Source organism: Lissotriton vulgaris, chromosome 3_1 (assembly GCF_964263255.1).
Source record: "Lissotriton vulgaris chromosome 3_1, aLisVul1.2, whole genome shotgun sequence".
Taxonomy (NCBI): Eukaryota; Metazoa; Chordata; class Amphibia; order Caudata; family Salamandridae; genus Lissotriton; species Lissotriton vulgaris.
The window spans coordinates 1,901,195,376-1,901,222,447 of record NC_141689.1 but is presented as its reverse complement, the minus strand read 5'-3'; the positions used below and the strand labels follow the sequence as shown (position 1 = coordinate 1,901,222,447).

General features: G+C 39.9%; 1 protein-coding gene and 1 pseudogene across 2 annotated transcripts in view; one reads left to right on the top strand and one right to left on the bottom strand.

The window, feature by feature from the left end:
- FSTL5 (follistatin like 5) overlaps nucleotides 1-27,072 on the top strand; it is a 2,973,258-nt gene that overhangs the window by 2,322,463 nt on the left and 623,723 nt on the right. The window lies entirely within an intron of this gene.
- On the bottom strand, nucleotides 939-1,958 carry LOC147728599 (alpha-1,3/1,6-mannosyltransferase ALG2 pseudogene; annotated as a pseudogene).

The window sequence follows — 27,072 nt, the reverse complement described above, 5'->3', positions numbered from 1 at the left end:
AGCCATGGCGCACTCTGTAACTTTCCAGGGGCTTAGTGATGTGGGCAGACAAATATTAGAGAAAGGTGCAGGAACACATAATGGTTGTCAGAGAAAGTTGTTTATTTTGTATTAGGTGCATAGAATAGTAGTTTTTTTTCTGCATACACATATAATACACTTTGAAAACAAGAAGTGGAAAGATTGCAGAGCATGGCTGCATGTATATGTTTCAATAAATGTGCATGTTCCTTTATATTATTCAGATTAGTAGAGTGCACTATCACACAGGAGGGTATTTTAGTTCTGAGCAGGTGTGAGTCTAGCCTAACCTACGGCTGAGAGGAACTACTCGAAAAACCTGGTTGTCAGCCTCTAGCAGAATGCAAGAAGTGAGGAGGAGGTTCTTATGTCTGGCGGCAGGTCGTTCGGTGCTTTTGGAACAATGCATGAGAAGGCTCAATCGCTTGATCTGGTGTGCAAGTGGGAGTCTGGATGAGTGGAGGTGCCTGTAAGATTTGTGATAGCGGATGCGTTTGTGGTGGTATGCTGAGTCAGTGTTTGGTAATACCTTGAAAGTGTGGGTGAGGAGTTTGAATTCCGTGTGCTTGTGTATGGGGAGCCAGTGAAGCTCCTTCAGATGTGATGTAATGTGACTCCTGCATGGGATATTGAGGCAGCCATGTTCTGCATGGTATGCAGCCTTCCAGTGAGTTATTTGTTGATATCAACATGGAAGGTGCTCTTTTAGTCGAACTTGCTGTGCGGAGGGCATGTGCACTCATTTTCCTAAGGCTGATTGGAAACTATTTGAAAATCTTCCTCAGCATCATCAGGGCATAAAAGCATGAGGCGGTGATGGTGTTGACTTTGGCAGTCATTTCAAGTTTTGGTGTCTATGATGATGGCAATGTTCTCAGCATTGTCGGTCCTAGCTCTGTTGGCCACCAGGTGGAGTCTCACAGTGAAGTGTTACTCCCAAAGATCTTGAATAGTATGAAGTTTAGCACTTTCATTATTTGTTGCTTTAACTGAATGTAATGTTTGTGATGTTGGGTGGTTAGTTAGAAGTTGGTTAGTCTGGACATTCCACAAAGAAAGTGGTTGCCCTGACCATCCAACTCACTGTTCCTTAACCCCATTTGGAGATGGGAGAACTACTGAATTTTCATCAGTAGAGCCTCAGCTCTGCCCGTAAATCCACTGCGTTCGTCATATCCACCAGCTACAATCAGGTGACATTGTTCCAACTTATCAGCATTGAGCCGTGATAGCAGATTGTGGAATGCTTCTAATGCAAGTATATTTTTTTCCTTTCGTATCAGTTGATTGAGAGAAACAAAAACTGTACTCTCTTGTGAACCATACCTTCAAGGTCTGCAGAAACTATGGAATCAAAATTGTTGGAATTCAAAGAGGGATAAAGTACATCTGGATTTATGTTCGCTAAGGACTTAAATGTGTTCTTAAAAACATCTGCTGTGAATTTGCTGTTGGCAAGTATACAATCTGCCATGCCCGTAGTTTACTCTTCCAGCCAATCAATTGGAGCTCTGTATAACTTTTTGAGCAAGGACTCCCTTCGGGTGAGGAGTTGGTCTGGGAAGTGACAGTAAAATAGCACCTTCTTTGGCCTTCTGGAAAGCTTAAGGAATGAAATACATGCAGACACCTGGTCACAGAAGAACACGTCACTCTCGGCTCCGCTGAGGAACACGACGTAGAGCGCCAGGTAGACCATGCGCAGGTAGGCGCAGAGCGCGGCGCAGCGGCCCCCGAGGCTGCGCAGCAGCCAGTCCCCGGCACAGGAGACGCGCAGGGCCAAGGGAGTCCGGGAAGCAGTGGCAACAGTCATAGTGCGCGGTCCAGACCTCCACCGAGCAGCCCCGGGCCTGCAGGGCCAGCGCCCTGTCCAGCACGCACCGCTCGGCGCCGCCGGTGCCCAGGTCAGGGTGCAGGAAGAGCACCTTAATGCCCATGACACTGCCACCCTGCTGGCTGCAGGCCACTTCCAGGAGGGCACGCCAATAGATCCTGACCAGTTAGTCAAGGAGTTCTAAATATGGGGGGGCCAATTCACCTATTTAGAAGGGTGAAACCAGAGCCTCTGCTGTCCTGACAGGCTAGAGGGCTATTCTCCAAATTATAAATGCCCCCATAAATCTTGACCTTGGCCCATGATACTGAAGGTGAGAAAATGGTTTATTAAGCAGGGGTATATCTATGGATTGTGCAGTACATGCATTAGTAGCAGGGCCAAGAAGGGTGAGTATTCCACAGTAATCCCATTTAACAGCTGGAGGAGGGGAGTTATTTGCATTTAGATGCATGGAACACTGCTTTACACATACCTAATCAGGGGGTTTCAAGCTTTTGAATTACCCACAACAAAACCTTTTGCTACTCACTGTTCAACCTTCATAACTAGATTATTTCTCAATGAGGCAGGTTCCACTGGGCACTGATGGCCTCATTTATGAGGTATTGATGTAGGGTGGTGTAGCAAGGAATCTTGCTGTGCTGCCTTGCTTCAAAACAAAAGGGCCGGAATGTGCTGTATCTATGAGTTAGGGTGCATTCCTGTCATTTACCTAGCACCGGCACACAATGGGCTGCCATGTGTCAACGCAGGCACCCTTGTGCCAGGGTGCAAGGGTGTCTGCATTGTGGGGCTGATTGATTTTGTGCATGAAGGGATACCTTTCAACACAAAATCAATCACAAGATGCGATCTCCTCTTTCTATATGTGCTGCAGATTGCAGCACACATAGAAAAAGGATAAATGAGGAGACATGAAAACATGTCTCCACGTTGCGCCTCCTCTAACACCATTCTGGGGGGGGGGGGGGGGGCATTAAATTCTGATACATTCCCAGGTTTACGATTTCCCGGAAATCTGGGAATGCTTCAGGTACCATAGGTGTTGCATGAAAACACCCACAGCAACACCCATTGTATACCCCTTTCAAGTAGTGTTCTGTGTGAAAAGGGCACATATTTACAAGACCATGAAAAGCCACGTAAATTGGCTTTGCGTGGCCTTGTAAATATGCTGTGGCACATTACACCCCCGAAAAGTCAAAAAAGTGATGTTTCAGTGTTGGAAAAGTGCCAGGAGGGCCTCATAAATGTGGTCCTAGATCTTCAGCTAACATGCGGGTAGTGCAATGACTGAGAGAGATGAATGGATAGATTGCCATCTCCTGGAAGAGTTCTCTATTTTGCTGACTTTCACATCGTGGCAAGTGAGATAACAGCCCAGGTATCATGTATTTATTTATTTAGCTATTCATTTGTAGAGCCTAACCCTAATTGATGTGCAATGAAGTCCTGAAAAGGGTGGGAGCAATGAAGCAGGTTGTTCCTGTGTGGTGAATTGCATAAATGAGGTGATGTAGTGTTCTCTGAAAAGTACGGTCTTAAAGTCTTTTAGTAATTGCAGCAGGATTGGGCAATTTTGTAGTTGATAGAGATGCTGATCCAAATCCCGGGTGCAAAAATTGAATATGTTGTATCTTTCTTACATTTTTGTGTGTCCAGACAGGGAATGAACTAAGTTCAGGAATGGAACTGGCCACCTGAAGGAGTTCACTTTTCTATCTGGTATGGGTGGGTGCATGTTCTGGTAGCCATGCATGTTATACAGCTTATCTTGAAGAGAGCACAAAAGTACTTCCTTCATGATTTGAATGATACCCCTTAACTAAGAGATGCTGCCACATGTAGGGTACCTTTCCAGTGAGCCACTGTGGTGTCAGAGCAAGAGTTTTTCTCCATCTAGGTGTGAATAGAGAAAGCCTTGTACTTTTGTTCTGAAGTCCATTTCCTAGGGGTTAGTATTTCATGCATTTGAGAAAGGAAAGTTGGGACCTATTTTTTTGTTTTAGCAAGGGATTCTTTGAAGCACATTTGGTTGTCAATGGTAAAACCAAGTGCTTGTGTCTTTTTATGTCAGCTGGGGAGATTAACCTATCAAAGTTAATTTCAAAAGAGTAAGGCTTTAATTTGTAATTGTTTGTTACTATTGCTAAACTGGAGGGAATCTGTCTTGACAGACTTGTAGTCATGCATTGGAGATGCATTTCTGAATGACTGAAGCAGGTTTTGCATAAATGGATGTTGTGATTCGTGGAGAATTTCAGGCAATATTGTGCTTAATCAGATTATTGCTGAATTTCGATTCTGCTGTTGGTAAATATGATTCTGAGGCATTTTATTTAGAGATTGAAGACAATGGGGTGGGAATGGTGCACCAGGAAATCCTCAGGAGACAGGTAGGTTCTGGAATCTCGATGTTTACATCTTGATTGATGGTTGGCTATTGCTATGGTAGGAAAAGAACTGTTGCTGGATCATGACGGAAGAGCCCAATGTTTGTTAGCAGCATTTGTAGTAGTGCTTGGCAGTCAACCTCATTGAAAGTTGCAGAGTGATTGAGTAGGATCAAGAGGCGGGAGGTGTTTTTGTTAACAATCAGGAGGCCTTTGTTGGCTGTGTGAAGTGTAAGAGCTTATGTGGTGGAGCAAGGCCTAAAGCCAGATTTGTAGTCCTTTTTTTATTTATTCTTTTTATTGATTTTTACTAATTATGAGAACTCTGTCAGTAGAGTTGTGCGTTGTTGTAGCATGGAGGAATCTGTGGGTTGCACATCTTGTTGATCTAACTCTATCAGCTATGCTTCGATTCTAGCAAATGTGCATAGTAGGTCCCTAAGGATCCCTGTGCTCTTTGATCTGCACACTCCCCTGGTATATGCCTTAAACACCTCCCATAATGCAGCTTTAGATGTCACTGTGCCTTCGTACAGTGTAAAATACTCACTTATTGCTGTGCTCCATTCTGCTGCAAATACCGTGTCTCTCAGGCCCATGTCTGGGAATCTCTATGGACGTTACTCCCCCCCAGCACGTGGAACAGGCAGTTCTGCTACTACAGAAGAGGGGTCTGACAGTGAGCATGGGAGATTTGTCATTCCATTGTCCCACAGTGCCACACCCATCGACAGGCACCAATAGACCAACCTGGTCCATGTATTATATGGCGCGTAGTAGTGCATGTACCCATCCTGACTAGGGTTTCGATATCTCCATGCACTCAGCAGTTCATAACTATCAGTAATATCAAGCAGTGCCAGCAGTTTCCAGTCCGTCATGCTATTTATCCGAGACTGGATGAACATCAATCAGTTAAAACGTAATCCGGATAAAACAGAACTAGTGGCGACGGGCGGTGCTGCCAACCCCTGGTCCCCCTCTTTTTGGCCCCTCTCACTTGGGTCCCCTCCTCTCCCTTCTTTTACAGTTAAAACACTTGGGATCACGCTCAACAATCAATTAACTCTTCATTCACATATCAACTCGGTGGTTTCCTCCTGTTTTTTTACACTACGAGTCATTCGGAAAGTTGCCAGGTTTTTTACCACCTCTGCATTAAAGCTGATCTTAATGGCCATGGTCTTGTCAAAGATCGACTATGGCAATATCATCTATAATGGAGCTCCTGCCTATGCCCTGCAACGTCTGCAGTTGGTACAGAATCAGGTTTATCCAGGTCCCATCATTCAACCCCTCTGCTCAGAAGCCTACACTGGCTGCCTATAAAACAACGGGCCAGGTTTAAGTTGGGGTGTTTGACTTTTCAAGCAAGAGCGGGCACAGCCCCTGCTTTTATCAACTCGGCAATCTCTTCCTATGTTCCCCTCAGGGACCTTCGCTCCTCTAGCCTGGCCTTGTTAACTACGCCTCGCTTTAAAAAGAAACGGTCAGGAGGGCAGAAGTTTGCTGTCCTTGCACCCACCCACTGGAATGACCTCCCTCTATCTTTAAGACTCTCCTCTTCCTATATGGAGTTCCGGAGGTCACTAAAAACGTTCCTATTCCAGCAGGCTTTCGGCTCCTAGCTCTCTTCTTGCTCTCACTCAGTGACCTCGCCAGCGCCATGAAACTGATTCAGTGTACGTGCGCTTTATAAGTCTTTTTAAATTCAAATTCAAATTCAGTGCCCTCCCTGCTCTAGGCTTTGTGTCTGCTGTGGTGGCTGTGCTGTCCCGCAACAGGTCTAAAACTAAATTGTAGTCCCCACCCAGGCAGAGTTGGTCCGTCCCCATGCGCTCAATGTATTCAGGTATTTGTTCGATGGCACAATATCGTAACGTTTCCCAATTCCCGTGATCAAGCCTTCAAACGCGTTGGGCTTTGGCGAGAAGCTTGGTAAAATAAAGCCGCTGTAACTTTTGTAATTATTATCCAAGTGAGTGCGTTTTCATTTCCAACCTCGAGTTGGACTCTGTGGAATAATTATCGACTGGCCCTGTCGATTGGGAAACGCACTGAGCAAGACTAAGAGCGCCGGCGTCGCCGTGGGCCAAACTTGTTCGGAATTAGAGAAGACGCGAGGCAGCCTTCACCATCAAAAGAATACTTTGTAGCTATTGAGGAAGCTGAGCAAAGGAGAGGAGAATCTGCAAGCTGCACACACTGCTTAAACTGACACAAACAGAAGACAGTACACCGAACCGGAGGGTTTGAAGCCACACCGTAAAAAGAATTCTGGTAAGAGCATCAGAAACCAGCAGCGTAATTGCCAAAGGCTTTCTCGAACAAACGCAGCAATATATAGTTCATTAATTGAGATTAAAAGCACCCACAGATAAATATTGTAAATACGATATTTGCTACAAAGAAATGCCAATGGATCAGTGTTGAATCGTGAAAACTTTATCAAACAAACAACACAATCATCTACAAACACGGATTTGAGCAATACTTACCTAAGGGACTCAGATAAAAAATAACAGCGCCTTATGATAGATTGTTAAATCAGTCTTACCACTAAATAGTCTTCGAGCTATGGAGGTGAGAGAAGCAAAACGGTTAGCTGAAATAAATGATCTGTTTTCAGTCACAGTTACAACACGAACAGAGAGGGGCCAAATCACAACACCTACCAACACAAATAAAGAAAAACTAAAATAATGGAAAAAGACTTTCCAAAAAAGAAATAAACAAATGTTGGGAGTTACTAACTTTACAAAAGTATGTTGAAGTGAAAAGAATCCTACGGAGCCTACACCTCACACTAATGCCAGGCCACCAGGATACAAGTGGTGATTTACCTCAGGAGTGGGGGGAACACTTACTGGATTCCTCTACAGGACTAATGATCATTCTGATAAGACATATTGAGAAGGCTTTGAAGGAAATCAAAAATGAATTGAAAAACTGTGGAAGAGGCAATAAATAAACTACCTCTCACTAATGAACAACAGAAACTCAAATCAGATATTTTGAAAAACCTGGAAAAACATGAAGCACGAGTAAAATCACGCAAACAATTCAAATTCCAGAGGGACGAAGCCGACTTTGAAGAGGGACGCATCTTCACTTTTGGGAAACAATATGAGCACAGAAAGAAAAAAACACAATCAAACAAGAGAGGAGAAGAAACCTCAAGTTTTGAATCCATATCTAGCATTGATTTAAGCGAAACAGATGATAACACCGCAAGAACACCAGAACAAACAAAAAAATCTAATTTTTAATGGGAATGCGGCTAGCATTAGAGCAGCAAAACAAAGGAAACCAGCCCAAGAGGGGCAGAGGCAGAGGACGCCCCAGAGGAGGATTAAGAAAACCAGACGAGGCCAGAGAGGCCAGGGGAGAATTAAAGGAAGATACTTGGTCAAAAGACAGACTGAGACAATCCCGTCAATAAGAGAATCAGACCAAGATTCACAAGAATGAAACATTATCAATCTTTCAACAAGAACTTTAAAGACAATAGAAAATGACACACTGAAAAAAGGTTTAAACTTCTGTCCCACATCCCACCTGAACATTGCAGAAACACGCATTGATCCATACAAATACACCCGCAAGCTAAAGCTAGCAAAAATATATGCTGAACAACCTTCTAATGACAATGGGTACAACATCTTTATCCCAAGAGGAACAAGCATTAATGGAAATTGAGGAAACACTCCAAATGGAGGGAGCAAGTGAAAGTGGTTTGAAGCAAAAATCAAGATTCAATCCGATATTACCACCAGGAAACAAGATTGACATATTTCAAGAGCTAGTAGTTGAGGAATTGTACAAGATTACACCAAAGAAAGGACATAACAACTTAACAAAAAAGGAAAGAGAAATCCTAAAGAATTTGACTGAAGACAAAACCATAGGAATAAAGCCGGCCGATAAAGGAGGCAACATAGTCATCATAAACAAAATTGACTATGTTGCGGAAGCCGAGCGCCAATTAATGGATGAAAGCTGTTACCAACTCCTAAAAAAAGATCCAACACAGGAGCTACAAATAAAAATTACAAACCACCTAATGGACTGGCATCAACAAGGTCTGATAAATGAAGATGAGTACAAATATTTGGGCAACAAACATCCGACACTACCTACCTTCTACTGCCTTCTGAAGGTCCAGAAAAGCCAAGAAAAACCACTAGGCAGGCCTATAGGGTCCGCCAACAACTTACTACTTGAAGGAATCTCAAACTACATAGATCAATTCCTTGCTCCATTAGTTAAAGACCTCACATCTTATCTGAAGGATACTTCAGACCTTCTGAGAAAACTGGAAAATGTTGTCTGGCAACCGTCCTACAAATTGATCACCATGGACGTGATCTCATTGTATACAAATATCGAACATCAGATCAGCATCAATGCTTGTAAATACTACCTGGGGAAAAGAAACATTGAATACAGAGAACATAACAAAATGTTAAACGAAATGATCTCACTATGCCTCAATAATAATATCTTCTTATTTAATAAGCGGATTTATAAACAAATACGAGGATATGCGATGGGATTTTCATTTTCCCCAAACTATGCGAACCTTACAATGGGATGGTTTGAACAAAATGAGGCATGGAATACAGAAAACTACAAGTGGAAACAAAAAACTATACTTTGGCTAAGGTTTAGAGACGATTTATTAATCATCTGGAATGGCACACAAGCAGAATTTGAACTATACTTTGTAAAATTAAACAACACCTCATCGAACCTCAAATTCACTTTTGAAATCAGCTCAGAAAGAGTTGTGTTTTTAGACACAGAAATTTACATTGACAAAAACTCTTTAGAAACCACACTGCATCACAAAAAACTGCGACCAATGCAACCCTAAATGGACAGAGTTTCCACAATGAAAAACTCAAGTGGAGCATCCCCTATGGGGAGTTTAAAAAGAAATTGCTCAAATGAGCAAAAATTTAAAAAACACAGCAAGAAAGCCACAGAGAGATTCCTCAAAAGAAAATATCCGACAAAAGTTGTGGAAAAATGTCTCAAGAGAATAATAGATCAAGACCGCAAAGAAATTCTGCATAACAAAAAGGTTAACAAAAATGAAGACAACACAATCAGACTAATCCCTACATACAATGCAGAAAACCAACAACTTACAAAAGTAATTCGGAAATATTGGGGAATCCTGAAATCGGATCAAACCTTGGCAAGACTAATTGGAGACTATCCTCAAATCACCTACCGAAGAGCCAAAAATATTGGCGACCAGTTAGTGCATAGCCATTTCATTGACAAACCCAATTTAGTAAGAAGCTTGGTAAAATAAAGCCGCTGCAACTTTTGTCATTATTATCCGAGTGAGTACGTTTTCATTTTCAACCTCGAGTTTTTCATGCAGAAATCCCATGAGGGCGGGATCAAGGGCTTATAAAGTTCGTACAGCTGCGTGCATGTTCAACATAGACAGTGAACAAGGGCGGTATGCCCGATACGCGTTTGACGCATTGTAAGGGAGATCAAGCACGCTCCTTCTGCTGCCCGAGGTAAAATGACGGAGATTACGAGTTTCTAAACAAAGTAAACTTTTGTGTGTGGATATATATATATATATGTATATATATTTATATATATATATATATATATATATATATATATATATATATATATATATATATATATATATATATATATATATATATATATATATATATATATATATATAAACCTCAGATAGCACAACTTCACAAAGTGAGCCTGAATCGGAAGTGAGTGATGGCGAGCAAATGGCAGCAGGTTTCAGGAAGTTTTCTTTTTTAGAGGGGATGGAGATCCTCTACAAGGACCAACAAACACCAAAAACAGCAGGAAGAGGCAGAGGAAATCAACCAACACGAGGAGGAGGAAGAGGACAAATGACGAGTACAAACCAAGGAGGAAAACCAGGAGAAGCAGGAAATCGAAGATATCCGCTGCGCAACAGGACAGCGTCCAAGAAATATTGAAAACAAAAAGCAAAGCTTCAAAAATGGATCCCAAAGTAATTGTCAATCTATCGGATCACAAGTTGACTCAATTTGAAACAGCTGTCTTAAGTAAAGGATTATCTTTTTGTCCTGACAAACATCAGGACGAAGTTGAAACTAGAATTGATGTATATAAATATATACGAAAACTAAAATTGAAGAAATTCTTTTTCAAGAAAACTAAAGAGGCAACTGAACCAAGTACACCACAGCCTGAAACATTCACGGTAGCTGATGCAGCAAGCCTGGAGACAGCATACCAACTAACACATCAGATAGATGACACAGATATGAGCAACACCCAAATGATAACTGACATGGGAATCCATATAGCATCACGTTCAAAAGACAATTTTAAAAGAAAATCCGAATTCTGCCCCATAATACATCCTGGAAATCGCATAGATGTATACCATGATCTAGTGATTGCAGAACTAGAAATGATGACGAATGTGAAGAATAAGAAAGAGAATGTAAGCAAACAAGAACGAGCTGTTCTGAAGGCGCTGCAACTAAACATCCTCATTGAAATCAAATCAACGGATAAGGGGGGAAACATAGTAATTCAGAACAAAGTAGACTATGTAAAAGAAGCCGATCGACAACTTAATGATCGAACCAACTACGAATTACTGCTGACGAATCCAAGTTTCAATATGATGCAAACATTGCATAAGAAAATTAATGAATTGCATGATAATGGCCTACTAAGTAAGGAAGAAAAAGACTTTCTCACAGTACTACACCCCACAACACCGACAATGTATTTCTTACCAAAGATCATTAAGACATTGCATAATCCGCCGGCAAGACCGATAATTTCAAGCTGTGGATCTTCATGTGAAAACGTTGCATCGTATGATGATTACTTATTGGCACCTATTGTTCCCTCTCTAAGCTCATTTATCAAAGACACTGGGGATTTTCTCAGAAACATCATGAACACCCATTGGCACAAGAAAGATTGGTTGGCAACAATAGATGTCGTATCTTTATATACATTGATCCAACATGATGTTGGACTTCAAGCGATTAAATACTTTTTACAGCAGCGTCCAATCTCAGAAATAAGACACACGAATATGTTAATAGAGATGATAACATTCTGCCTGACCAATAACATTTTCCTTTTCAACATAAATCTCTACACTTAGGTGTGTGGATGTGCAATGGGGGTTTCATTTTCCCCAAGCTATGCCAATCTCACCATGGGATGGTGGGAGAAAAGCATAGCTTGGGGAGAAATACATGAACAATATACCACGGATGTGGTATTATGGCTGAGATTCATCGACGATCTCTTCGTCCTTTGGAAAGGTCCTACGCAAAAATTGGTCGAATACATTGATGCTCTGAATCAAAATGAAGTAGGTTTGAAATTTACCTATAATATTCAAAAACAAGAACTTTACTTTTTAGACACCAAGGTCTATATAAAAAATAACAAACTGGAAACAACAGTCTTCAGAAAAAAGACCTCTACCAACAGTGTCCTTTTTGGTACAAGCTTTCATCCTACGTCGTTAAAACGAAGCATCCCGTACGGAGAGTTTCTCCGAATGAGACGGAATTGTTCTGAACAGCTTGAAATGGAGACAAAATTCGCAGAAACGAAATATCGTTTCACTGCTCGTGGATACAAACATTCAGACATCATACAAGGGGAACAAAGAGCGAGAAACTGCTTTTTACATATTACATGTAGAAACAGACAGAATTGGTACAAACTTTACCAATATTTACCCTAATCGAAATGCAAAGATCAAACTTGGTAACTCAAGGCATGATGATAATTGTTGATAAACCAACGTAAAACTGCAATTGCCTACGACACCCACAATGCATTGTAACTGGCCATGTGGGCTTTCTAGTATAAATATGCAAAACAAACAAGGGACTACTGTTTGTATACCGTGATAAGGGACTGGTAAAGTCCAAAACGCGTAGGTGGGAGAAACCTACAGAAAAATAAAGCACATAAACCAACTATGAAGTGGTGTGCGGCGGCTTCTTTGATGAGGAGCTTGATCTGAAAAATATATATATATCCAATTACCACTCCTGGTGCATGTGCTCCCCAAACAATGAGAAACGGACACAAGATATAGAATTCACTGCAGGCTGAAATGATTTGTAAAGGTATTTATTTTACTTCCATCAGCGCAAAATGAAGGACGAGATGGTGCGTTTCGGCCAGAAGGGTGGCCTTGCTCACATAATTGCGTTGTTGGGAAATGAAATTATATACACCTGAGTACTGGTCACGTGTTAGTGAAAAACTACCATTGCAATGAAAAGTGAAAACACACTACTAGTTAAAAACTACTCGTAGTTTCTTGATTCAATTATAACACTTCAGTATCAAAATAGTCAACGTGAGACATACATTTGACAAATATCGACAACAGGGTTGCATATGATGACAATAAAATCATGGAATTCCACTAACTGTACACATTTATGTAACTGCAAATCGAGGCAAGCAAAAATGTACTGTGTCTGAAATGCAACAAAAACATACAACATGCCTAAGATGAACCGAAGTAAATTGTTCAAATAGTACAAATACTGTATGACAAAAATATCTCATCATTTAGATTCTAGCAATCCATGAAGTGTAGTGGCAGCTATTGGTGTAAATCATTGCGACTATCGGGTGATCATGGCAAAAGGGTTTGTAAATTATATTCACTATTTACAAAGAAAAACTCTTCATATATATATTTACTGAAAAAAACATAGGTTTCAGGGGTGTTATAGTTAGCTGGACATTTCACTTGAACAAAACCATAGAAATTCCCCCGTTATGGTTAGTTCAGCTAACTATAACTTGCGCGCCGGCAATGCACTGCTGATGATGTCACATATTACATCACTCATGACATGGTCAGTGACATCACTCATGACATCACTAATGACATCTCAAATGACATCACTGAAAAATTAAACGTACATATAAATATATGACATACTATAATAATTAAAATAAAAAATAAACAAACAAATCAAATGTAAACAAAAATAGTTCCCACCCATAATAATAAAAAATAACTTACAGTTATGTTGCAGTAGACAGTCCTCGAAAATCCATAGTGGGTAAATGGAAAGACGAATCGATTAAAAAAGAAAGCTGCCAAAAAAATGCCAAATACAACTTTAGAAAAAGGGTACAAGGACATAATCCTCTCAATAATGAAATGCTCAAAAACCCGAAAGGTAGCAAAGAAAAAAAAATGAACTGTAGAAAAAAGGCTCCAACTACGCAATCCTCTCAATACCAAAACCCTCAAAAACCCCAAAATTAGCTTAACAAAAACGCTTCAACAAACCAGAAAAATAAAAGGAAATGTAAAAAGTTACCTTGTTTCAATGAAACAAAATACATTTGCCTTTTTTAAAATTAAACGGAAAACTTGAAAGAAAAAAGAGAGCACCCTCCCACAATAAGATATTCAAACTCCCAAGCATTAATATCAACATTAAAAACAACGTAACATAATTAAACAACACATAACTAACACTACATAGCACTCTGCTTCTATCCAACTCTACAGCAAAAACATAAAACACTAAACTAACAAAACAACACCTAACTACACCAAAAATGAACAATTAACATCCTGACAAATCTAACTAGACTACTACCCTCACAAATTCAAAAGTAAAATAAATCAAACTTACCTTAACTGACAAAACACAGCTCTCAACCGCCTTGCAAAATGACCTGAAATGATAGACAGAAAAGTGAGAAAAAGTTGAAAAAAATGGCTGCATAGTAAAAAGGAAAAAAAGATTGACTCCCCATAGACAAGAATGGATCATTAATATAAAAAATAAAAAAATCAATATTTTTATTTATTGTATTTTTTTTTCACAAATATTGAAAACATTTACAAACAATTGTAAAATAGACATTATGGGGTCAATTCCAATCTCGGTCGGAATGGCTCCGAACCCGATCCGGCGGGAGAAAGGTATGAGTCGTACAGGGGTTTTCCGACCGACTAGGACACCTGTACGAGCAGGTAAGTGCGATGCAACTGTATGCGTGTGTTCCGACCGAACAGTTTCCACCTCCGAGCGGCTCCAGCTGACTCATACGGACACGATTTGCACCACGCAAAGGAGATGTTTTATGACCGAGCGAGTACGATGTATGCGTCGGACAGCTGGATTAAGTCGAAGTTTCCGGCTCGCGAAACGTCCGGGAAGCTGCTATTGGAGGTCTGCGACAAACCCTCTATCACCTGCACCCTTACTACTCTGACACAGGGGTCTCCCCAACACAGGCATGTACGGTGCCGATGGCACTGGGGCGTACTGGGGCACTTGTGCTAGACGTACCCATTCAGTCAATGGGAGCCCATGTACGCGTCATACGACCGCCTCCAATTGACTTCGAATGGATCTCAACCAAACCGAAACCGACACCATGTGACAGCATCATACTCGCTCGGTCGGACTGCAGGGGTCTGGCTCGTTCAGAAAACACTCCGGATCCGGCTCGGTTGGAGAGCTTTCTGACAAAGATCGGAATCGGGCCCTAAATATTATATTATCAAAACCCCCAAAATATAATATCTAATAGGTTTGTTTCATGTAGTCCCCTTCAATATATGAAATTACAATAAGCCTATTGTAAAAGGGCAACCAATATAACAATGTGTTATACAAAAATAAAATATATGATTCAAAAATATATTTGTAAAAAAAATTAAATTTTTTCAAATATTAAATATTCTTTTCTTAATAATATTTAATTTCCTAAATAATAAAAATATTACAAAATATAAATTTGTAAAACACGTCATTTTTAAACAAAAATACAATTATATAAAATGTATTTAAATGTACTAAAAGGTTTACCTTTTCTCATAAAAATTGATAAATAATGAAAACCAAAGTGTTTATAAATAAAGAACTAAAAATATGTGTACTTTACTACTACTTGACTGTAAATCAGAAAATTTACAATTTTTCAAAACTGTTAAAAAAATATCTATGTAAAAATGTATTTTACATTTTGCTATTCTACATGAAAAATAACTGTTAAAAATATATTATACTTTATAATAAATTCTGAATAATATAAAACATTCTGAATCATGTTTTTAATATTGTCAAAGATAACATACATCTCCTTTTTTATTTGAATGTACATATAAACTCTTTAAAAAATGACATAATAAACAATAAAAATGTACTATGCCTAATTCGAAAACCAACTAAACTCAGGCAAAATGCTAGATAATAAACCTTAGTAAATTACCATTCCAACTCCAAAACCAACTAAACTCAGGGAAAGTGCTGGATAGTAAACCATAATAAATTTTTCCAACTCCAAAACCAACTAAACACAGAGAAAGTGCTGGATAATAAACCCCAAAAAATAACTATTCCAACTCCAAAACCCACTAAACTCTGGGAAAGTGCTAGATAATAAACCATAATAAATTACTATTCCAACTCCTAAACCAACTGAACTCAAAAAAGTAATAATAAACCCCTAATAATTACTATTCTTTAAAAAAAAATAGTTTAAAAATTATACATATGTAACAATTTAAAATATTTCAAAACTATGAAAAAAACTTACATTTTTTATCCAAGTTAAAAATGGAAAACTTTTTTGACATTTGTCATAATATAAGTTTAAAAAATATTTTTACAAAACTAAATAATTAAAAAATACAACTATTAAAAAAATATTATTAAACATTTGATACAACCCTTCTCACAAAAATAAGAAATATAAATATTACATTGTAAATCACAATCAAAATTTCAAAATGTTAAAATTCTGAATAATCTAACTTTCTTTTTTTATTGAAACAAAAAGATAAAAAAACAAAAAACAAAAACATATATATTATAACTGTAGCTTTTAAATCCAGTTGAAAGTTTGATTGGCAAAACTTTTTACTTACTGCAAATTGTGTTCTGTTTTTAATTACTGTGCACTTTAGCTTCTTTGCACATCCCCATTCCATTTCCCCTTGTCATTCGTCACCTCCCCGGTCCGTCACGGCTTGCTGGTGCCTGTTGAACGGAGGGACGCGACTCCTCCCCCTCACTCGCCTCACTTCCTGTTCTTGCCTGCAAAAGGGAGATGGGGGCTCGGCTGCGCAGTGTGCGCGCCAACGGTGCAACGAAGGCGCGCCAAAGGCAAGCCTGTCTGCGCCCGTCCGCGTCCGGATCGCGGTCAGCGCCAGCCATGCTACCTGTGTGTGCAGGGAAGCTGAGAGGGTATACTGGTCCAGGTCTGAGCAGTGTAGGTCAAAGAGAATTGACCTTGCAAGCACTGAGCTATATCCGGAGTGCCTACTATGTGGTATGGCAATGGGATCTGAATCTGTGTTAGCCCACCCGATAATGCAACATAAATCTAACCCTGTAGCAGGTCCTCTAAAGACGATGTCCCGGGTGGGCTTACTGAATTGTCGATCTCTCCCCAGGCACGCAGATGATATTTGGCTGATGCTCATGGATTCAGACTGGGATGCCTTATTCCTGACGGAAACCTGGCTGAAAGAAGATAACATGGCCTCTATTTCATTAGCTGTCCCTACGGGCTTTAGAATGATTTTCTCTAATAGGGAGGGGGACAGAAGAGGCGGTGGGGTAGCTCTCATTTTCAAAGAAAGCTATGCCCTAACTTCCTCTACGTCCATTGGCATACAAGGCATTGAGGGTCTTTATTTCTGCCTTCAAGTAAACCCCAAGGAATCTCTAGCTGGGCTGATTATCTACAGCCCCCGACTGCTCTTTAGAAAGTATTTGTGAGCTCTCGGATTACATTGTTCAGAGATCTCTAGCTCATTCTCACTTTGTGGTACTGGGTGATTTTAATGTCCATGTATATAGGCCGAACTGCCCCCTGGTCTCCAAATTAATTGCAACTTTGGAAGCAGCAAACTAAATACAAATAATCTCTGATCCCACTCATAGGGCATGACATACTCTTGATTTGATTTTTTCAAATATGCAGGAAGTAATAGCTGAGACACCCAAACCATTGGTATGGTCTGATCACTACCTGATCTCTTTTACAGCAAAAATATCTTCCTTTAACCAGGCCAGTGGTAGACGCTCTTTTAGGCGTAGACAGTGGAAGAATCTATCAGCTGACACCCTAGGCCCTGCCCTGGCTATTGATCCTCCAGCTCTTACTACAGACTCAAATATAGACGCACTGGCAACGAATCAATGGATTGAAAAAACGGTGGATGCTGTCGCTCCAGCAAAACTGTCTATGTCAAATAGAGAATCATCATCAGCCCCTTGGTTCTCGAAGGCTCTGAGGGATGAAAAGAGTAACTGTAAGAGACTGGAGCGACAATGGCGAGCAAATTACTGTGAGATAGCCAAAACATGCTATAAAAAAGCCCTTAGCAGACTTCATAAATTGATAAAAACGGCCAAAAAACAATTTATTGCCTCTTGTATTCAGAAAACGGACCAATCTAGCAAAGAAATTTTTAAGATAGTTCAGTCTTTTTTTAAGGCGAGAGCAATCGAGACGGAAGTTACACCGTCATTGGCTCTATGCGAAGATATCTCGGACTTCTTTGATAATAAAATTGTAAAAGTGTATGACATCTTTTTCGGACCCTGTGGCAACAGTAAGGTCGGACTTGGTTCTGGTCAATGCTCCCGCCCCGTCCTTAGCACAGTTCCATCCTATCTCACAAAAAGTGGCTTTGGATGAAATTAAAAAATGTAAATTGGGGGCCTCCGATGAACCTTGTCCTCCAAAGCTATGGAATGTGATGTCCTGCTCTCTATTAAAAACACTCTCTCATATTTGGAATACATCTATTGCCTCTGGGGTGTTTCCTGAATGCTGGAAACATGCCACTTAATCCCCTTGAAAAAAAACCTAACGGTGCCTCAGAGGACCTTAGTAATCTTAGGTCCATCTCTTTATTATCAGCACCAGGAAAAATGCTGGAGAAACTGGTTGAACGCCAATTGAACTGCTTTATTGAAAATAACACCATTCTGCATGAAACCCAATCTGATTTCAGAGCTGGCTTCAGCACTGAGACCGCCCTCATCGAGGTGGCAGAGTCAATCAGATGGGCTTTAGATTCAGGAGCATCAGCAATGCTGGTGCTCCTGGATCTATCTGCTGCATTTGATACTGTTGACCATGTCAGACTCATGCAGAGACTGGGGGTGTTGGCTTGAAAGACAAGGCACTGGCCTGGCTACACTCCTACTTAAGCAACCGTTCCCAGAAATATGCTTTAGGTCCTTTTTCTTCTAAACTAAAACAGCTCTGGTGCGGTATTCCCCAGGGATCAGTGCTTAGTTCCCTACTTTTAACGTTTATTTAGCTCCTCTGTTCACTCTGATTGCAAATTGGGGTGTCAAAGCAATTTCTTACGCAGACGATACACAGCTGGTTTTTCCTTATTCAGAACTATCGGTGGACGCTTTTAGTAACTTTAAGCAATGCCTTCGCGATATTGCAATATGGATGAACACCAACAAGCTAAAATTGAATGCAGGCAAGACCAAGGTGGTCTTCTTTGGGAAAGGCCTGCGACCCCTGCCAGATCTGTGGTGGCCGTCTGAAATGGAACCTCCGCCTCTCCCCAGTAATAGTGCAAAAAATCTGGGGGTGAGATGGGATGACAGTTTATCCTTTTCTGCTCACATACAGCAGGTGTCAGCTGGGTGCCTAAACAAACTTAGAAACCTTCGTAAATTTCTTGACTTGCTGCCAGAAGACTGCCGTAAAGTTGTAGTCCATGCGACTGTTACACCGAGGCTGGACTACACCAACGGCCTCTATCTTGGTTTGCCAAAGTATTTGACCCAGCGATTACAGACCGTGCAGAATGTGGCTGCGAGGCTTATTAAACATATCCCGTTTAGACATGATGTCTCTCCGCATCTGCGCGATCTGCACTGGCTGCCAGTGGCCAGTAGGATCAAATTTAAGGCTTTGACCCTGGCTTTCAGGGCACTTCAGGGTAACTGCCCTAACTATCTTAAACTGAGACGTCCCCAATACCAGCAGGCGAAGTCTCTTCGCTCAAATACATTAAATCGGCTACATGATCCCGAGCCTTGAAGGCTCGGCTTGGGGGTAGGACTTTCTCCGCTGGGGCGGCTAATTGTGGAATGCTTTGCCCCTGTCTATTTGTTCTGCCACTTCAGAGATCTGCTTTAGGAAGCAGTTAAAGACTTGGCTCTTTAACCCCTTCCATGCTCATGACGAGCTCAGCTCGTCATGCAGTACAGTGCTCCTGTACTCCTGTACTGCACACCCGTTTTTATTGCTGTCCAGCGCAGCAGAGGAATCTCTCAAGCAGCGATGTGGTTAATTAAAAAATCTAAACCACTCCATTTACATCCAGCTGCTTACATAGCGCCGGGACACCTCAGTGTGAGGTAGCTGTTCGCGCTTTTAGAAATGTCAGTATTATTATTATTATTATTATTATTATTATTAATATATAAAAAAAATACAAATAATAAACCCATCATATATTTATTTCATTATTCTCTCCATTAAAAAATATGTATTCAATATTTTACACAATTTACATCAAAATATTAGCACCCCAAAAAGTAATCGCATTTTGGAAGATTTTACATTTCACTTTTTTTCTAAATTATTTATATATTTCAATGTTATATTAAAAAAATCAATAAATATCTTTTAATTATTCCCCACCGTTATCCCCTTTAAACCCAATATCCCACTCCTAAAAATAAATTAAAATACACTAAAAACAAACATTTTCACATAAAAAAAGGAAAAATATAAAATAACTACTACTAAATTAATTTAAACAAACATTAATCAAAAACAACAAAAATACAAGCATTCAATAATATTTACAACAATATATTTGCCATTGATATTTACAAAATCGATATGTCTACATAACACAAAAAACAATATTTTAAACAATAAAAGAAAATCCCTCAAAATTGTAAACCATTTATATTCTTGACCTAATATGTATGCAATTCGATATTTCGACGTCAATATTCTGTCCCTTCAGGGTATTGTTATATTCAGTTTGGATATCAAATCCCTTCCTATGGGTTTAGCTGGAGATGATGGTGAGTATAACAGTTTTCTATTTACCAAAGCTCATCCTATTTTGATCTCTACTGTTTCTGCAAATTGAACCCTATGTATGGCCCCAGAGAATACCTGCTTTTCCATATCTATATTTGATAAGGGGATTTTTCTTTCTCTAATGCATGATTTTACTGCACCTGTATCAACTAGGAAGAAATATGGGAGTTTTTTTAATGGCAATTGTCAGTGTGTTCCTCATCTGATCTGTGTGTTATCGATAACACTGGACACATTGGAATTCTCTGTGGGCTTCTTCATTGTATATATTGTGGTTGTTGTTGTTGCCCATTGTCTCTCATATTCCACTAGAATGGGTTAGCTTCTGCCACTACCACCCCTCATTGCCTTTGCTGGTATAGGGGTTATTTTGCTGCTCTTGCCCCTGGATTTGTTGACCCTGTGTGTGATAACCTTGAAAGTTATTTTGCAGGGGTGGGCTCTGTATCTATTGCCCCAGCCCCTGTATTATTATTATTATTATTATTATTATTATTATTATAAAGGTATTTGTTAGAAGTGAGCTCTGTAGACATTGTCCCTGTTCCTGTATCTGTGTTGCTTGTTCATGCATGTCTGTTTTCTTGTATTTGCACTGCCTTGCCATCTAGCCATTATTATATTATGGTAGTAGAAGCATTCTTTCGACTTTTCGTTACCCATATTTCCTCTGAGATTTCATTTTCCCCTTCCACCACCTGACTGGTTGCCTTGGGGGGGGGGCATATTTTATGACATGTACTTTAAGACAATGTTGGATATTTAAGGTTAGCCAGAATTGTATACCATTATGAAAGAAAAAAATTAAAATCTTACAAAATAAATGTTTCCAGATATATAATACTTTTCCTCTTTGCATTAATCTTCGTTTCAATTGAACTAGAAATTGTAAATATTTTAGAAGGAGTCAATATTCTTTTTAGTACATCATGAAAATCTACTATGATTTATCAATATGGAAAGAGCAGCAGAAGTTGCATTGCACTTTGCTTGATGCCGGATCACATCATACAGCTGAACCCTCGTCTTGCCCCTTAACCCTCAATGGTTTGCCAGATGCTGCTGACAGTTTAAAGGAAGCTAATGATAGGAAACTACAAGTGAAAAGGGCAGATTGATTCTTTTTTTCTGTTCTTGTATTCCCTTTCATGACACATTATAAAAGGACTTTCAAGGAAAGTGTCAGTGGTGTTGAAGGTCAAATCAAGGTTAGCAGCTGATATCCCTGGTTACACCGCTCTTATGTTCATAATGAAAGAGGCCCCTTGATGCAAAGGTTTCATTATGCTATGTTTGATGATTAATTGGTTATCTTGCTATGTATTGCTACTTACAGCCCATTCAAATGGACATCTGTCTTAAAACCACATTTTGAGGATTTTATAAAGATTTTGGTTTAATATGCTAGAAAACAACATAGAAGTACGCAGATGCAGAAAGAGCACCATTATATTTTATATATTATATACTTTACTAAAAAAGTAGAATGGGACTAATAGCTTACCAGAGTGCGGGGAACATTTACCCTTAAACTCTGGGGTAAGATTACATAGATTGCACTAAAAACAATAATGCATTACCATTTGCTAGAATTAATAGATTTTACTAATTTGGCACAATTTTGCACTGGGATTTGGACTAACATCAACCTTTTTTTTGCATGATTCAAACACTTCAAATATTTTTGCTCTTTTGAAGCAGTGCAATTGTTGGTGCTAAATTGTATTTCAATCCATTACAATCTTTGTAATCAGAAAATACAGTAAAACATTCAAGTAATTTGGCTATGGGATGTGAGCATGTAACTAACTTGTTCCTTCTGCTATGCACTGTTGACATTTCCACAGCGAAGTTGACATTAAGATAACCTGGTGAAATATTAATGTACATATCTGATAAACTGTGTTATTCCCCATGTTGGGAAAGATTTATCTTGTACAAATTGTTGTTTTTCTCTTCAGGATTGGTGCTGGTGGGCTTGTCTGTACATTCCTTATTTGCAAACAAATTTGTTTTTCGTTGCAGTCTAGTATTTGTCTTGGCAGAGTGTTTTGAGAGAAGTGATTTTTTGGTTGCTCTATTCTGAGGCACTGCATTTCTAATTGTTCTGCGCATCAATATTCCATTATGATATTGTTAGACCTGACATATTTTGCTTGGTCTTCCCCCAAACCTTTTGCCTTCACTGCTCCTTTTGTGCCAGATTTCTTCTGCTGACTTTAGTACTCTGTGGACTTTACCATTGCTATCCAGTGCTAAAGGGCTTATGCTCTTCCTTCAAACATGTTAAAATTGGCCAACACCTAATTGCGGCATTTAATTTACTGGTAAGTCCCTACTAAATGCTACTATATTTACCCAGGGCCTTTAAATCAAATGGTCCTGCAGCACATGTTGTGTCACTTACTGAAGGATCCCTTTAAAACATGCCTCAGTCCTGAATTTTGACATGGCCAAATAAACATTTTCCAGGCCTAAACCTCCCGTTATAGTACATATGAGTCACCTGTAAGGTAGGACCTTAAGGCTAATGCAGCAGGTCTTATTGTATTTAAAAAGTAGGACACATGGGTTTTAGTTTTACGTGTCCTGGAGGTAAACCACCTCCACTGCTGCAAAGCAATTCTCTCCCATTTATTAATGCTGTGTTACCTTATTATATTTAATATGTCCTAAGTTTGTATTGGAAGAAGTTATAAAGGTCATGGTTAGACTCAAATTCACAGCATTTCATAAGCTCACAAATGAGCAGGTAACATCATCCAAATCCATGAAATCAGGTTCCCCTCTGGATCCGTGCCCACCATTGATGGCTAAATTAGCACCAGACATTATTTCTGCCATGTTAATGGGTTTTTGAAACCACATGTTTGAGACCATTAAAATATTAGATTTCCTATACACTGAAGGCTAAAAAAAATCTCTACTAAGGGCATCACTGCTGCACTTGGCCCAAAGCACATATTGGGGTGGCTGCACATGGTGTGGGTGGAGGGGTCTACCCATTCCCCACAATATTAGGGAAAATCAATATAAAAAAGAAAAAAATAGCTGACAATACCTGTGGACATCTCATGGGCCTTAACATGTTTAATTTCTAGCAGAAGACTTTTAAAAGTGGCATGGAAAAATTCATGTTTGACCATCAGACCCACAGAATGTTTCCAGAAAATGGTGGAATGGATACATTATGAGAAAAGGATGGAAAATGCCTGGGCAACAAAGAGAAGATGGCCTATTAACAAACAAGTATTTACTTCACAAAATAGTGGCACATGACAAGTATTAAAAAATCAAGGAGAAAATTCTCACCTAAAAGAGAACTAGTGAAATAAAATGGTGGATGAGCACAACATAAGTAAACACGAAACAGGAGTGGAGTACAATGACAAAAAGGCTTCCATTAAGAGCCCAATCCTTCCCCACCAAAAACTAATGGATGCAGCACAGCGGGCAAGAATAACACAACTCTATACTTTGCCTTAGCAATGCACAAGCCAAACAAATCAATTAAAATGCACAGTAATAACACAACAACCTGGAAGTTGACAACAAAATAATTAAAATAAAATGGATAAATGCCCCAGACAACTAGCAGACAATTACCTCAGCCAAAGACTTTGCAGAAATTACACATTAATCAAAAATCTTACTAACACAGACACACAAAATGGTGAAAAGCGCCTACCACGTGAGACAGCAGCATAGAACAAAGGAATACGGCTGGGTTCCTAGGTCTGGAACCCCCCTCGCAGTCACAGACACATGCACACCAAAGTAACATACCTTTGGTAAAAATTAGGGTCATCCGGAGGCCCCTAAAGTATATAACAAAGTTAAAGTGAGAATGTGAAAAATGTATTAAAATATCTGAGAAAATCATTGATGGCATTCAGCAGACCAAGCCCCACAATATAATATCAAATCCGGTCACAATGTGCAAGGAATGGGAAGAAATATGTTCAAAGCACCCAACCACCACAAAATGACTGTTGCTCATATACTCTTGTCCCTTATTCTCAATATGGCCTGTCCTTATTCCCAAGTCTGAATTTAAGGACCTTCAGGAAAAATATGGTGGTGACTGTCCTCCCTCAAATATCAGGCCATCAAAAAATATTTTGCAAAGTACTGAACGGAAACTACGTGATGTTCCCCAAGAATCAAAAAACCTGAAGGTGCATGGTGCGGTTGTGATTGCAGATAAAGGGTGATTGAGGCCTTCTCTTCAGTATTTAAATCCAACATTATTAAGGAGTCATCTGAAAGAGGTAGTATGTATAGCAGTGTTACTTGCTATGGTACTTCCCTAGTAAAATAAAGATTTTGCACTCTAAAAGTCAATAAGTTGTGCCTTTGGGTAAAAACAATCAACTCAAAGTTATTTTCAACCAATTATCAGTGTCTGGTGACAAACAAAAATGCTCCCCTTCTACATGCAGCCTACATGTCAACTAGCACTCATTACAAGTATTTAGTGACAGTACTCACAAAACAATCGGATGGTTGCTGATGTCAACTGCTGCCACTTATTCAGTCCTGTTACAGAAAGTGGGTATTCTTATTTTGGAAAAGATCCATACTAACTTTATACATGCACTATGGTTATGCCCTAACAACTAGTCTCTCAACCTCTGCAGCGAGCAATGCCCAAGAGCAATGTCTGCAAACCTCAAGCAGTACCAATAATTTTTAAAATCAATAAAACAACATAATACAATTCCCAAATCACTTGAAAAAATAGAGAAAAAATTTTGAAGCAAAAGGGCGCCATTACCATTAAAAGGAGAAATGGAAATTTGAATTTCATAACATTTTAAACCAAAATGTTTCAAGAAAATATAAAGGGGCAAGTGAAGTCTCAGGGGCTAATTATGATGGCGGGTGGACATCAGTCCATTCACCATCATAACGGTGATGGGACCACCCTCCATATGTGCTGCGGTCCCACCAGCCAAATTAGGATGCGCCTGCCATACTGGCAGGCGCATCCTGGCTGCAGCACTGTCTGCAAGGGTAAAAGAGCATACACAGCATTTCCCTGCACCAGGTGGAAGACACCACTTGGTGCAGGGAACTGCAGGTTGCACCCCCTAACCGCCATTAGGGGGGCCGCAACGGGCCCCCAAAGGCAATCCCCACCAACCTTTCCATGGCAGCATCGCCACCATTTAAAGGCCTTTACATCACCGCATCCTAATATGGCGGATGGTGCCTGCTAGGCACGCCACCATATTAGTGGCCCAACTCTGCCTGGCAGGCAATCGTAATGAAAAGCGGTGGACATACTTTGTGTCCACCGCGATAACCACTGTTATCCTAATATTGCGGTTGGTAATTCTCATTACGATGGCATAACGATCGCCACAGCAGGGCCGGCGGTGGCGATCATTAGGCCCCCGTAATGAGCCCCTCGATTCTTGCATGATTCAAACACTTCAAATATTTTTGCTCTTTTGAAGCAGTGCAATTGTTGGTGCTAAATTGTATTTCAATCCATTACAATCTTTGTAATCAGAAAATACAGTAAAACATTCAAGTAATTTGGCTATGGGATGTGAGCATGTAACTAACTTGTTCCTTCTGCTATGCACTGTTGACATTTCCACAGCGAAGTTGACATTAAGATAACCTGGTGAAATATTAATGTACATATCTGATGAACTGTGTTGTTCCCCATGTTGGGAAAGATTTATCTTTTACAAATTGTTGTTCTTCTCTTCAGGATTGGTGCTGGTGGGCTTGTCTGTACATTCCTTATTTGCAAACAAATTTGTTTTTCGTTGCAGTCTAGTATTTGTCTTGGCAGAGTGTTTTGAGAGAAGTGATTTTTTGGTTGCTCTATTCTGAGGCACTGCATTTCTAATTGTTCTGCGCATCAATATTCCATTATGATATTGTTAGACCTGACATATTTTGCTTGGTCTTCCCCCAAACCTTTTGCCTTCACTGCTCATTTTGTGCCAGATTTCTTCTGCTGACTTTAGTACTCTGTGGACTTTACCATTGCTATCCAGTGCTAAAGGGCTTATGCTCTTCCTTCAAACATGTTAAAATTGGCCAACACCTAATTGCGGCATTTAATTTACTGGTAAGTCCCTACTAAATGCTACTATATTTACCCAGGGCCTTTAAATCGAATGGTCCTGCAGCACATGTTGTGTCACTTACTGAAGGATCCCTTTAAAACATGCCTCAGTCCTGAATTTTGACATGGCCAAATAAACATTTTCCAGGCCTAAACCTCCCGTTATAGTACATAAGAGTCACCTGTAAGGTAGGACCTTAAGGCTAATACAGCAGGTCTTATTGTATTTAAAAAGTAGGACACATGGGTTTTAGTTTTACGTGTCCTGGAGGTAAACCACCTCCACTGCTGCAAAGCAATTCTCTCCCATTTATTAATGCTGTGTTACCTTATTATATTTAATATGTCCTAAGTTTGTATTGGAAGAAGTTATAAAGGTCATGGTTACACTCAAATTCACAGCATTTCATAAGCTCACAAATGAGCAGGTAACATCATCCAATCCATGAAATCAGGTTCCCCTCTGTGCTGCCGTCCCACCAGCCAAATTAGGATGCGCCTGCCATACTGGCAGGCGCATCCTGGCTGCAGCACTGTCTGCAAGGGTAAAAGAGCATACACAGCATTTCCCTGCACCAGGTGGAAGACACCACTTGGCGGGTGGACATCAG